Source organism: Hesperophylax consimilis, chromosome 18 (assembly GCF_061612785.1).
Source record: "Hesperophylax consimilis isolate HC1 chromosome 18, BYU_Hcon_1.0, whole genome shotgun sequence".
Taxonomy (NCBI): domain Eukaryota; kingdom Metazoa; phylum Arthropoda; class Insecta; order Trichoptera; family Limnephilidae; genus Hesperophylax; species Hesperophylax consimilis.
The window spans coordinates 12604152-12619570 of NC_142853.1; the positions used below are offsets into that span (position 1 = coordinate 12604152).

The window sequence follows — 15419 nt, forward strand, 5'->3', positions numbered from 1 at the left end:
AGTAGTTTTATAGAAAATGGCCATTTTCTGATATCTGTATACATACTTTGGAGGATTGTGATTATCGCCAATTTAAATGGGTTGTTGGATGAATGATTCTGTAGTTCTTCAATCCGCAGAATCCAAGGTTGCGTGATTACTATCGGTGTGCAAAAATGAGAATTCGGATATTTTCTTTAGTTTTTATTTTAACAAAACTCACGTTACAATAATTTTATGAACAAAACAGATCGCGTACATTAGAGGAGATTTGGGGCTAAACCGGCAGCTAGACCGCTGGAGAGAGAATGAAATATTTGCTTGGTATCGCGCGAAGGCTTTCAGTGATACCAGTCTCACAAGAATGTAGATAAAAGCAATGTTGTTATTGTTTTCGGGACGGTACTTTTATTTATACATATAGATCATTGATACTACATATAAAATGATGGAAAGGTATTCATTTTATGAATGTAGATGCACAGATTATGTGATAAATTGTTTTATCAATATTAATTTTTGTTTAGTAAATATTAAAAGACGCTCACACAATGCGGTCGCACAATACGCATGTGCATAGTACTTTATTGAATGTAATGCAATAATACGATCATTGTATCACCCATGCATTCTGCTACCGTACGAAAAGGCAGATAGAACCTTCAAATACAATGTGAGAAATGGAGTATTACATGCATTATTCATATATATGTACAGGTAAATCATTTTAAATTTTACCCTTGCTTGTACTTTTGTGTACTGGATGGGTCAAAACAAAATTTAACTTACTTGTTTGTTGGGAAGCTAAGGAAATAACAAAAAAAACATTAAATAACATTGTCGAATTTGATCGCGAGTCTAAATTTAAAAGGAATTATTGATAAACTTTGCTACGCACCCAGCCTTTTTGGGCATTTGCGGGGTAAGAGGGGACTGCGGTTGGATGTTTCAAACTAATGCAACAAGCTTTTTTGATACTTTCAATACTATCGGTGTGCACGAACACAAATAAACGTGACCTTTTTAAATGATTTTCTGAATATTTTTCTAATTATACTTTTTTGAATATTTATTAGGTGTTTTTACTGTAGTCACTTGGAACGCAGCCAATGGGAATGGTTTCCCCAATTTGTATCTAAATATAAATTTGTAAGTGTGGTAGTGAGGAGAAGAAGAAGAGGAACGTTGGAATGTATTTTTTAATGTAAGGAGCGCACAAGAGCCCTAATTACGCCTATCCGCCTAGAGCCAGTGAGATTATGGCATCCCGAATTTGGGGTATGTTGTGAGGATAGAGGTAGCAGTTAGGAAAAGGATATGGGGAAGAGCAAGATGAGGAATTACCTGGCTGTTCAGATCTGGTCAATAAACACGGCTTAAGCCATTTCAAGCAAAGTTTCAATTCTTATAAGATGGTCTTTCGTCAGGGCAACATTGAGAGTATCTTCAGTGCCGCAAATATAGCTTATTTTATTTTAAATGATTACATGGTGAAATAATACAAATTAAATTAGACCTCCGGATAGCTTGTTGAAAGCCTTACTCCGACCACTGCGAAATTTAAAACATTGTTCGTACTAGAATGATATTGAGAGAATCTGTCGCTAGAGAATATAATTGTGCAAGATTGGTATATGTTAAAATATACATAGATTAATGGTAACAAAGTAATGTTTTGAGAGCCTGGTCACATCATTAAAATTATGTATCATGTTCGATACAATAGAATGAAAACGTTTAATTTTCAATTGAGTTGGGTTTGTAATGGATCGACGATGATGATATCGAAAGACAAAGACGAGCTCTTAGCGTTAAAGCAAACATGCTCAGTAGAAGATTTCGCCTTTGCAGTACCGCAGTAAAAATGACGGTGGCAGGAATGAGGGAAAGGATAAGAAGCTCTGGAAATATCCTCACTATGGAAGCCCGCTTCACTCCATCCTCCAGCATTGACGCACACTGGAGAAAAATACTAGCACCTAATATAGTCACGGCTCCCTAAAGGTTTCAACTTTCTATTAATTTTATCATTTTATTGTATTTTATTTTCAATTTATTCTGTTTTTATTATTTTTATATATTTTTTTCTTTTTTTATCTTTTTGTTTTTGATCATAAATTTGTTTGTATCTCTATATGGAATGTGTGGGAATGCACTAACCTCCCCACATACCGGAATAAACACTTTTATTATTATTATTATTTAACAAACAAAATATCCTCCTGAGAAGTAGATGGTACGGAACATGCCAAAAAAATGGAATTCAATTAACATCAACGACGATCAACTGCATCAGTGGAATCCGTAACGACAATAATAGCGAATACATTTTTTAATTGGACATGAATTATTTGCAAAGACAGTTTGACTGACAGCCCGACAGAATTTATATTGGCTGTATTGTGCGGATGTCTGAAGTCAAATGGAAATGCAAATGAATGAACACTACAAAAATGTTAGAATTACAAACTACGTACAAATAATGGTGACTGGTTAAATCATCAAAATGATAATTTATCACATCCTTAAAAAGTTATATTAAGTCATGGAAAGTGATGAAACAAAAAACAAAATATTAACTGGGTTAAGTAGATTAGGTTAGGTTAAAACATTTTTTTTTCATAGTTAATGACTTTATATCACTTTTTAAAGGTATGTTGAATAGTCACTGTGTTGAGTTAGCATGGAACAATATATATGTTTAAATACTACACAAGTCTCCCAACTTCTACCAACCATCTGGAGCTACCCTGAAGGTGTGGGGAGGGAAAAGAGAGAGAAGAATTAGAAGATAGTGAAGTAGCTGGATATTCAGATCAGATCACCAGACATGGCTACAGGCGTTTTAATGCATTTTCATTTCTGAATGATAGTCTTACACCATGGCGATACTGAGAGCATCTTCTACTAAATATTCAGTATACAGGGTGTATCGGCACTAACCCAACAAACTTTAACCAGCTATTCCTTAGCACATTTGGAGTAAAAAATGTTATGGGCACTTTGCTGTCCGGTAGCATTTTTTTTTCAATTAAAAACAAAAAAATTAAAATTTTCCACACTCCATCACTGTCATTGGCATTGCTTTTCGTGTTCAACAGCTGTTCTAAGCAAGTATGTCGAAAAGCGTCTTCGCTCTTTCGCACACACTAAATAATAATAGTTAAAAATGAGACGAATGGTGCCGTGCCATTTCGTTGTGATTGTAAAAGCGCGCCAATATAGGTACACACGTACATTATTTAACGGAATTCGAATAAAATATTGCCAGATGGGTTTTAAAACTTTGACAAAGGATAAAACAGTGGTGACAAATGGGTGAAAATATGAATAGTAAAATTTTTATTAAAAAAAAACGTTACCGGACAGCAAAGTGCACAAAAGATTTTTACTCCAAATATGCTAAGGAATAGCTGGTTAAAGTTTGTCGGGTACGTGCCGATACACTCTGTATAATTTAATCAAATAAACTTTTCATAGCGCACGCCAGGATATGAACATGAGACCTCAGGATTGCTAGTCGAGAGCTTTACCCGTCGACCCCGGAGGACGTCAATTTACTTTAGGTGTTATCATGGAATCCCATCTTACTCTCCATTCCAAAATAGAACTTTATGAATTTCATTACAGGCAACCTGGTTATTCCAGATTTTAGAATTGGAGCTTATGGAGTGAGAAGATTGTAACCCTTACTTTGCCTTTTTTACATTTGCTCCACACAGGAGGCCCTGCGCAAAACAAACACTCAGCACCTATAACATCATTGAGGTTGCTGTGTAGAGGATATTTTTAGCAAAAAAAAAGTTCTGGGAAGGAAAAAAGTATGGTGTGGATAGGAATCTGGGACAATGTGTCCAGGGGGGGTGGACATATGAATCGATCCCTCCCACTCCGGTGCAAGGCGATGGGTCGAGAGAGTCCAACTCCCTCAACCAGTCTCCCCCGGTCCGTACAAACGCAACCACCGCCCAAAACTAGACAAACCTCACCCTGTGAACCCGGGCACTCCTGCTAAGTCGCCAAACGTAGCGAACCACTTGGGGTGACCTATAGCAGAGGTGTTAAATGGTAGCCGGGTGGCGGTACCCATACCATCCTCCTAATTTGAATTTCTTGATTGATGTAATTATTTTTATAAGGGGCTGAAATTTTAGTTTGGAATTGATTATACACCTAAAAATACGCTAAAGTAAAGTACCTAGGTACGCTAATGTAATTAACACTTACTTTATGTAAAATCCCTAAGCCCAATAAGTTATTTAAGACGACCGTTTATTACTATTTACATCTTCGATAGTTGAAAATCAATATAAAATTTTTGTGAGTATTAGCATTCTCCATAAAATAATACACATAGTTCCAACGCCACTGACAAAACCGCACCACTGACAATAAAAACTCTAAAAACGATCATCCCATGGCACACAGTGTGTGGTGCACTTTTCATCATTTGTAACATAACAATGCGAGGGGTGTAATTTTTCAGTCTGCGGTATTCCGAAAGCAAGTACTGGCTTTCCCCGTCGCAGGTACAGAATACCTGGCTTGTATTGGCAAACAGTTGATTGATACCTGTGCGCTACTTGCGATTGAAACAATGTGCACAGTTTGACTGATAAATGTGGAAAAAATGGCGCTGGCATGATAGAAATTTGCTTTAACCCCTGGAGCAGTTTTGGAAGACATTTCTTCCAGACATAAAGTACCCTAGCTGTATTTCGATAAATATTATGTATTATCAATCAATAATTTAATTAATAGTTTCAATCTGTAAACTTCACCCGTCATAACAGAGAAACAAAATTTACTACACAATTTTTTCATGAAATATAAATATCTCCCAGGCTGATACGGCCAAATAAAACACATGCTGTCTTATTTTTTTAATACGGTTAGATATATGATTTAAACACTCTTGGATAGAGAGAACACCGCGCTTTGTATTTGTCTTTAGTGTGTAATTAAATACTTTTTTTCGTGTAAAGTGGTGACTACATTTTAATAAAAAACGATAAAAACGGCCGGAAAGCGACTTCAACCATGTTTTCGTAAAAAAATTTTAAAAATGGGTTGGATGTGTCGATATATCGCTTCAACACGAAAGTTTTTCAATCAGTTATCTGAAATCAATTGTAAAGCGAAAATATTTCCCACCCAATACGCATTTTGACAGTTTGCTGAGAAATAAATTGCAACATAAAGCGTCTTAAGGACTCTAGGGGTTAATCTAAATTTAAACGCTAGTGGCCTAATTATACATAAAAAACCTTGTCTTATACACATTAGTTTATCATTAAAAAATAATAATATATGACCAGTCAAAATATTTCACCAACAAATGTAGACATAATATGTCTCTACGCCATATAGTGGGAAATTCAGTACTAACAAAACCTTTCCTACAAAAATTGGTTGTTTACAGGTGAAAAAAATAAGAAAAAATTGTTGATTGAATACTAGTAAATGAATTATTTTGCGTATTAGGAATAAGCCGCCATAGCTTAGTGGTTCAGAGCACCTGACCTGCAATCAGAAGGTGCGGGTTCAATTCCCGTCGGCGGAATTTATTTTTACTCGGGATATATTTTTAATTTGTACGGATATTTCAGGCGAGTAATTATTGTTTATAATGATTTGTCAGCTAATGGCAACGCAAAGATGGTTGTAAAGTAAAAGGACATAGCTTTTAAAAGGCATATGCATAAATTCTCTGTTCTGTTATAATATGGCTAGCAAATATATTTATATTTTTTTAATTTGGTTATCAATTTCATTTAAGTCATTCTAGCAAAACAGTTCCACAATTAATAATACATTCTCTGACCTAAATTTTAAAATGCAACGACAGGATGATTCGATGGCTAAATGATTAAATTTTAAAAAATACTATTTTTCAGGTTTACATATGGGTACAATATTTCTAGGTGTATATATTTTCACAATAATATATGTATGCTACAAGAAGTTCAGAAAGTAGTGCTTGGAACGTACATTCTAAAAGGAGATGTTTTAAGTAATTTTCTAATAAAATAATATTTTTGGTAAATTTAAATAAGTAAGCCTTTTATTAAATAAGACGAGTAAATTTGGGAAGAACATGGCCATAACACGGCTAAAGCCGTTTCAAACACAATTTTAATTCTGAATAATGGTCATTTCAGGGTGAGAGATTATCTTCAATTTTAGGAGTGGAACTTGAAACCGTAGGTAAAATTCACAATTAATTTAAAATAATATTCAATTCCTAATGAAAAGTACTTTTCCACTGCTTAGTTAAGACGCTTCTTATGAAAACTGTTTGTGAATTTATTTTATTTTGTTATTGACTTTCAATATAATTTTTTTATTAAGTATAATAATAATCACTTGAAGAAATAAAAACAAAAATACAAAATTCAAAAATTGCAAAATTACTTTGTGATGTCATTTTGATGATACAAAAAGTAAATACTCTGTATACACCACTTTTAATCAATAATAATCTACATGTATCAAAGATTTTTTGCTCCTTCGTCAGGATAATGAAAATTAAACTAACAATGATAATAATCCAATTCAATTATATCAACCGTATCATTTTTGGCCTATAACATTGAATATTTAATTGCGAACGGAATCGAAATAATACATTCTTATCTTATAAACCTTATGAGAATCACAAAGACTTCAAGGTGAGCGTTTATCTGCATATTCGCCGGCCGTATGGTCCCGCCACCGAAAGCTCCACCTTAACTTCTCTTTCCAGTACCTGCTTAGTTCACGAGAATGAGGGAGAGGTTTCGGTGGATCTTTCAGCGGTTTGGCTGTATCCAGCATCCGATGCGAGATGAGATGAAGACATTAGCTCGCCATTACACGGCCGCCCGTGGCCCAGTGGTCGGGACCGGGTCTCTCGCCGGGAGGTCTGGGTTCAATGCCCGAGCGAACCTTGCGCTCGCAGTGTGACTGGTTGCTTGTGTATGGTGTACTTGTACGTTTAATGCTGTACGGAATAAAGAGGAATCAAAGAAAGCAAAGATAAACGTTTTTGTATTTTATTAAAGATTTGCTGAAGTCCTCGTCGCAGACTTTTTCGAATGATAGTAATTTTCCTCTAATTTTTTTTATTTAGAACGTCAAGTGCGTACCAAAATTCTGCTTTAAGGGTTGGGAAAAGGGGATTGGCTGTGTTTTCATAATCTCACAGTGACAGTGACCTTTATTTGGTTTTGAAGGTCAAATATGCGAAATTTCATCAATCTTGGAATAAAACTGTAGATTGGAATAAAAATCAAATCTTTGCCGCCTGTTCGTCACAGACACTCTTATTTGCATAAATAGAAGTTTGTAAGTTAAAAACGAAAAGTTTTCAATGTCATTTTAGAATTGGAAAAGCAAAAATTATACACATGGATTTAAAATTAAACTTACACATACGAATAACAGAGAATCCATAAAAGTCATCTTCAACTCGCTTCAAACACGACGTTTAATTATGATCTGAATTTATTATTTAAAATTGTGAATGACCTCAGATACTGGATATTTTCATTTACACTTTTACAGAAATAACATCAGAAAAAAAACACACAATTTCATAATATCGACATTCTTAACAATACCCTTGAGAAATATCGAACCGAAGTAATGTATATGTACGATCACAAATAATTTATGCCTACGTATAGAATTTATCGAGAACATTTCTTATCTTTATTCTATATCCCTCTTCCTTTTAGCATCTTGTTAGTTTTAAGGCAAAATAAATCTCCAATTTATAATTAACATTAGCATAGGAAATATTGTTTGGCATAGATACTTCTAACCTCCTATGTATGTAATCATCTTATTATTAAAGCTGTTTGTTACTTAAATAATTAAGTAATCGTGAGAAGTGTAATTTCATTACAAATCAAAAACTAAAAGAAACACGAAGAACTGAACAAATATAAACACACTAATGGTGAAATAAAATATGTTCACAAAAATTTCTACACTCGGACAAAAAACGATGTCAGATAAATTAACCCTTTTACGTCTTAAATTATTACATTTAATTCTCAAACGCGGAAGGTTAAATTATTTTTATTTAATGGGTAGAGTAATTGGTTAATGGAGTTATAGAGTGAAGTACAAAGCCTACTTGTTGCGGGTTCAGTACTTTTCTAGCCACGTCCCCCATCATTGCATAAACAACATTTTTTGCTTATTTTGAGGATGGTAGGAGGAATTCAAATATTATCATGTTATTAGTAGGTCGGGCATGTTTCCATCTCCAAGAGCAAGAAACGTAGAAAATTTATGAAACAAATGAGAATAAAAAACCAAATAAAACAAAAAATATTGTGATTAATATTAGGGACGGGCTCCATCAAATTAAAAAAAGTTTTTATTTTATATTTTTTTATTTTTTATTAATAATTTTCTTTTGTAACATGCATAAAAATATAATTACAAAAATCAAGTATTACAAAAACTAGTATTACATTATTAAAATTATTATAGAATTACAAAAAGCATTTCATTCACAGGTAAAGAAGGTACTATAAAAAATAAAGAATGGTAGCTTTAAGATAAGAAAAATAAAATGATACAATTAAATAAAAAATATAATAGAATAGTATGCATATATACAAACGAAAATTCCACATAGGCATCGCCAGTTCGTGGGTATACTTATTTTGTTTAGTGCAGTTTATAGAAAGTTCTATTAAAGTTATTCTATTATCACAGTACCTACTGGGACACAACCCCCACACGACGAATTAATAACATAACTTTATTTTTAACATTAAAATTTGATAAAATGTTCAAACTCTGTGAAACAACCCGTTCTAATAGTAAACTCCTGTATTGCAACGAAAATGATATAAGGAAATGTGTAAGAAAGTTAATAATTATATAACATATTTAAAAGTAGCTAAAGTGACTTGCATTGTTTTACCTATTTGTAGCAATTCAGATGAAGATTTATAGATTTTTTTTACTGCACTCTTATTTTGAAATATGTTGTTATTTTTTATGAATTATAATTACTTTATAATATCGTGTAGAACTTTGAGAAGAAAAATAAATTATTAATTTAACTTGGTAAGCGTATTTGCACTTCGTTCCAGAGTGAAGACTAAATATCGCCTGTGAAAGTTCGGCATTTAAAATCTAACGTTGATTAAAATGGCTTTTGCCATGTTAAATAACCAGATTTTTATAGCTGGGCACTTCCCAACTCTTACTTCTTCCCGCCTTCACTTACGACATTCTTCAAATAGGGGTACCAAACATTTTTCGGGATACTTTATAAACACACATTCGAATTACTCAATTGTGACATCATGTAATAAGAAAAAAATGTTAATTAATAAAATAATACTGTACCTTTGTAAATGCAGATACGAAAACCGGCCTTAGCAATATCGTGTCTTTGTCGGGGACCTACAAGAAAGTTTATTGAAAAACCGGCTGAAGTTTTCTTTTAAATAAATTAATCATAAGGTTTGATGTTTACTTCAAAATGAACATTTTTACTGGTGAACGCTTGTTCTTCCGGTATTTAAATGAAGGATACTCCGAGGAACAAGCGTCATTGATCCTTACGGCACGGGCGTATATATCCGGGAAACATGACAAACTTGCGCAAATATTTTAAATCGAGCCGTTATCAATAACACCCCTTACGTAGATTGTGATAAGGCTTAAATTCCAGCTTAACACCATCCGCCTGTTTTGATTTATGCAAGAAAAAAACATGGCCAAAAAGTGCCTTTTATTTTATTTTGTGGATGTTCAGGCATAAACATTTAATTTTTTTCCTATCATTATACAATAAAATCATAACCGAAAATAGGTTCGTAAGTAGGAGATTTTGAACTTTATAGCAGTTTTCATAGGCCTATAAAAAAATACTTATTTCAAAGGCCAAGATGTGTACTAGTCGCAGTATTTAATTAAAGCATCTGAAACATTTCTAGGCGACCAAATTTTCAAACCAAAAATACATGATTTTGCATTACTACGTAGTGCATCGCCTAATCGTGTTTAAAATATGACAGTTTTTAATAATATAAAAATGTATTTTCAATAAAAACTCACGTATGTACAAACTTCCCATTTCATTCATGGAAAGTACGTTTTAATTATTAGGTGTAAATGTTGTAATCATCAAAAATTCAAGAAGCATTATTTAGAAAATTTTGGTAAAAATAATCTTACCTCGGATTTAAACATTAATATGTATTTGAAATGGATTTCGTATTTAACAAATTACCTTACTTATCGAATTAATTCATTCTATATCATCCGAAAACCCACGCGCTATACATACCAGGCTCCTATATAATGGAAGATGTGTCAATCGAGAGATCGTTTTCTTCTCGTTTCCTATTAACGTATTTTCAGAATTCAGGGATCATCCATGTGTTGGTGTAATTATACCAAATCACATTTACCCACACACAGACGTTGGTTAATGTAACATTAATCAGTACAGACTGAATAAAAATAAACTGACGTGTTTTGGGAAATATGTATATGTCTGATTGTTTTCAGAGGTACCCCTATTTCAGACGGAGATTTTGGGCAAAATGTGGATGAAAAAAAGGAACACAAGAAGTTTGTACGTGGCTATTAATGTCCTGGAAATAGGTGTCTTCGTAATTAAAATACATTTTTGAGGTAAAGATCTTTTCAACTATCGTTTTTATTCTAATTCTTTAAGTTTTTTCTAGCTTTCTACGAAAATGTAGGTGGTAATTAACTAAAACCTCCATCTGAAATGTACTAAACCGGAAACTTAAAATTAAATATTAGAAATTGTGATTGGTTTTTCATATTATAGGTTTATCGTTTGTTGAATTTATATTCGTATTATTGTTTTTCTTATTTGCTGCTTTATTCTGTTTTTTTTTTCATATTTTTATTAAATATTCTAGTTTACAGGTTAGTTTTATGTTTCTGAATATCTATCTGTGAACATTAATAATTGGTCTGTTTTTTTGTTATCCTCTTATGTATAATGTATTACTAAGACTGTTTATGTTCCTCAAATAAATAAATAAATAATATTCCTATTTAAATAGCTGAGTGGTTTAGCGTATACGGAGAAAATTTACTGAAATAAAATATTGCTAATTTATTTATCAGTAAAACGTGTACTATAATTTTTATCAGGACGGCGGAAAACGTGTCCCTTAAAATTCTAATATTGTGGCATGTCGTCATTATATTTATCAAGAAAAGGACATCTAAATTAACGCTTTTTCCGATATATTCTGAATGGACTGACATTTCACCAGGAAATCGTATCGGGTATAAAAAAGTATCGGGGATCCATAGAAGCCCGAGTAAATCAGGCCCCCAAGAAGTTGGGCGTCTTGTACAGGGCTAGGAGATTCTTCAACAGTGACCAGCTGCTGATCCTGTACAAGTCTCAAGTCCGCCCAACTTTTGAATTTGGAAGCCACCTTTGGGCTGGTGCCCCAAAATACTTAATAAACCTGCTTGAATCTGTGCAAAGGAGAGCGATCCGTCTGATTGACAATCCGTTGTTAACAGACCGATTGCCTTCTCTAATGCATAGACGCAATGTAGGCATGCTGTGTCTGTTCTACAGGTATTTCAATGGAGCTTTCCCCAAGGAGCTAGCAGCATTGATTCCTAATGCACCGGTGCACGTGCGCGAAACTCGACGGACACGAGCTGAACACCCGTTTATGGTTGACGTTGGCTTCATGAGAACGGGCCGTTTTTACGACTCGTTTTTGTGTAAGTCGGCTCGTATGTGGAACGAGCTACCGGCATCTGTTTTTCCTCCCTCCTATAATCCGAGCCTCTTCAAGGCCCGCATTAACAAATCCCTTCCTACAGCCCCTACCTTATTCCGCCTCACAACGCTGCCCAACCGGGTGTTGACATAGTTCCCCTGTCTGTACACTGCACAGGCAGGGACGCTCTTGTGAGGTGTCACATTAAAAAAAAAAAAATGGATTGCTATCACGTTTTTAACAGGATTTTAATAAATCAGCCATACTCATCTTTCTCCGCGTAGTCCCGGCTAGTGTTAGCTTAAACGCTAAATAGATATATCATAATATCATTGTTGACATAAAAATTATCATAAAAATATTATCATAAAAATTACAGCAAAACACTAATTAATTTATTTTGTTTATTTTTTAAACCACCCTGTAAATTTTGAATCATCACAGTCGTGCTGATTCTTATAAGCCTTAAACGTTTACACGATCTTCTGTGTATGCGTTCCGTGTTTCTCGCCAGTTAAATGTGTGGGTGAGCTGTCAGTTGGCTTGATGAAGACATTATACGTCAGATTGGTAGATGGTGATGGTAATGGTGGGCCGTGGCAACTGGCGGTAGGTAGGTACTAGGTAATGGTCGGTGTCTACTCTGCTGAACCAGAGGTTTGGAATGTTGGGCCGATTGATAATGCTAATCTTCGAACGGATCGCACTGCTTTTAGGAATATGTGATTTTGTACTGTCTATGAGACACTTATTTTGTGTTACCAAAAAGGAGGTGGTAAAATTATTCATTTTTCTTCGAATAGATTGCTGTGTTTGGGTTATGTGATTTTGTGTTGTTATTTTTTTAGTTAAGTGGGTGTTAAATTCCTTTTAGTTTTTTACAAATCTATTGAGTTATTAATCGACTTTGATCAATGTTATATTTATTATTGTGATTTTAAGATTGGTTTTGACATTATATGAAATAATTTTTTTCTTAACTTTCGTTTTCCAGTAAACGTTACCAAATACCTATTTTGTCTATCGATGAAAGACGAAACCCGTAAGGTCTTTCAGGTCGTATTTAGACAAATTAATTTAAATCAAATCTACAAGGTAAATCTAAAAGCACAATAAAAAAAATTAACGCAACAATTTAAAATCATGCTATATCGAGATAATTCCAGATTATATGAAAGGAGATATAAGTAGTATTTTTTGTGTGGTTAAAATGGCTTAGGAAAATAAATAATAAATTCACAAAAATAATGAATTTGTCACATGTTATATCTTCATCACAGTATACATAGATAATAATGATTTGTTTTCATCACAACATAAACACATAAATTTTTTTGGAGAAGCATTTTTGATTTGCATGATATTTTTTGAACATTGGTAACTTTCGTTATGCACGATGAACACGTACGGGTATAATATAGTCATTATTTAATGGTAGTGAGAGAGTACTTTTAACTGAGCCGAGATAAGTGGCACCTTAGGTTCATCCGCCTCAAAACCTCCGCCAACTACGACATCAGCTTTCAATCCATCTTCATGTCCAACTCAAAAAAGTCATAATACCGTAGAGCACAAACACATTTATAATGATCATGTAATTCGTTTTTGTTCAAATTACATAATTAATTGAAGATCGTACTCCAAGATCATGATCAACGATCTTTTCATTTTTGTATAACTGAGCTCGAAGTTAATGTTTGCAAAGGTATTGTGTAGTTGTATTTTCAGACATGAGCGGTCTCGGTTTTATGAATAATGCCTCAGACAGACAAAGGAGCGGTGTGGGATTCAGATCCGGATACTTATAAAGTTAAGCCAATCATTCGCTTTGTATATTTCCTTTGGACCATGCGGTGGCAAAAAGCCGACAATGTAATGAGATAATAGTGCTTGATAGAGAAATTAATTTTTCATTCATTTTTTAATTTCATCTTTAAAAAATCTTTTGTGAAACACCTACAGTCGGTAATTAGGTTTGAATTGCAACAGAGATGGCAGAGACCTCATTAATACTTATCAGATCTGTCTCGGATTAAAGAAAAAGCTTATTGATAAATTAATAACCTGAGTTTGAGAAACTCGGTGGAAGATCATTGTTCAAATATGGAAAATAAAATTGGATAAAATTGATTTTATTTATTTATTTATTTACGCCCTAATGGGCTTTTACAAAAGTAGTTAACAAGTAATACAGTTGTGTTAGATAGTTTACAATAAATTATGATTTTTGATTAAATTAAGGTAAATTCAAATTAATAGTGTGGATTACGGAAAGCTAAATATGTATTAAGGAATATATAAGTATAAAAACAAAAGTGTATTCACAACGGAGTTGTGAATTCATAAATCTCAGTAAAATGATTAAAAAATTTCGTTTTATAACTAATACGGAATCTTTAAGCATGTCTACAATATTACCAAATTTATTGCCAAAATGATGTAGTCTATTTATAGGTGTGAGAGCTTCATAGTTGATTTTAAAATTGTCACAGAAAAATGTAGCACTTTGCCTCGTATTTCTAGTCGGTATGTAAAATTTTATTTTGGCGAGAATTTCAGAGTTGTCAATGGAATTATTAATAATTTTATTTAAAAGTACAAGGTCAGAGATGATCCGCCTATCTGATAGCGTTATTAAGTTAAGTTGTTTCATCAAAAGAACATAGTTAATAATATATTTTGAATTGGAATATTCAGTTCAAAGTTAATACATCTTAGAAATTTATGCTGTACCCTTGCAATATTGTCAGAATGAGTTTTATACAATGGGGACAAAATAGGTGAATTATACTCTACCTGGCTTCTTACTAAAGAAGTGTACAATGTTTTCAAACATTCAAGTGACTTGAAATCACTCGCCGTTCTGCATATGAAACCAAGCATTTTTATAGCTCTCTTTGTTATATCATTTACATGCAGAGTGAATGTTAACTTTTCATCAAATGTAACACCTAAGTCCCTGATCTGAGCGACTGATGTCAATAGTATAATAGTGCAATTTCACATACAAAAAAATAATATTTACTCTTTTGGCGAAAGATTCAACACGTAAGTGTTTTTACTTAAAACTGTTTTCAATACATGTGTGCGCATATCGATATTATAGTAACTATTAGGTGAAGTTTTTTTTACTTAATGTCATAAAAAAATTTCTTTTAGGCAGAACTTGTGTTGCTACTTTAACTACTACGATTAATAACTTCATTAAAGTTTCAAATTTAGCAAACACATTTAAACATACATAAATATTAATAAGACATATCCATAAGCGTTTTTTTTCAGAATATACAAAATGATACATCACTTAACTTACTATAAATACCAATTATCTTTTAATAAATTTCAAAGAGGATCCATTTAATAAATTGAAAACGGTAGACGTCGTTAATTTCAATTAAGTGCCAGTAAATTTGCGACTAGGAGATAAAGTCTTTTAAAGACTAGAAGAAGAAATATGAATACACGCAACACATAAGCTAACCAAGGCAACAAAATCGTACATATTCTTTTACACCAATGTCTCCGCTTCTAGATAGTGTTATTTCTCTGATTTTTTTAATTTAAAATAACAAGTTTTTTTGGTGTTTTTAATCAGTTCTCAATGGTTTTCGATTAACTTTACTACATATTACGGAGTTGATAAATTTGAATACACGATAAACCAGTTATACGATCGTAGGAGCTTCATTAATCCAGGTGATT

At 33.1% G+C, this 15419-nt stretch overlaps 1 protein-coding gene and 1 non-coding gene across 2 annotated transcripts in view; one reads left to right on the forward strand and one right to left on the reverse strand.

Moving 5' to 3' along the window:
* Sema2a (Semaphorin 2a) overlaps positions 1-15419 on the reverse strand; it is a 1027416-nt gene that overhangs the window by 376041 nt on the left and 635956 nt on the right. The window lies entirely within an intron of this gene.
* Positions 5470-5542, forward strand: TRNAA-UGC (transfer RNA alanine (anticodon UGC)). The gene has a single exon. It is a non-coding gene; the product is annotated as a tRNA-Ala (tRNA).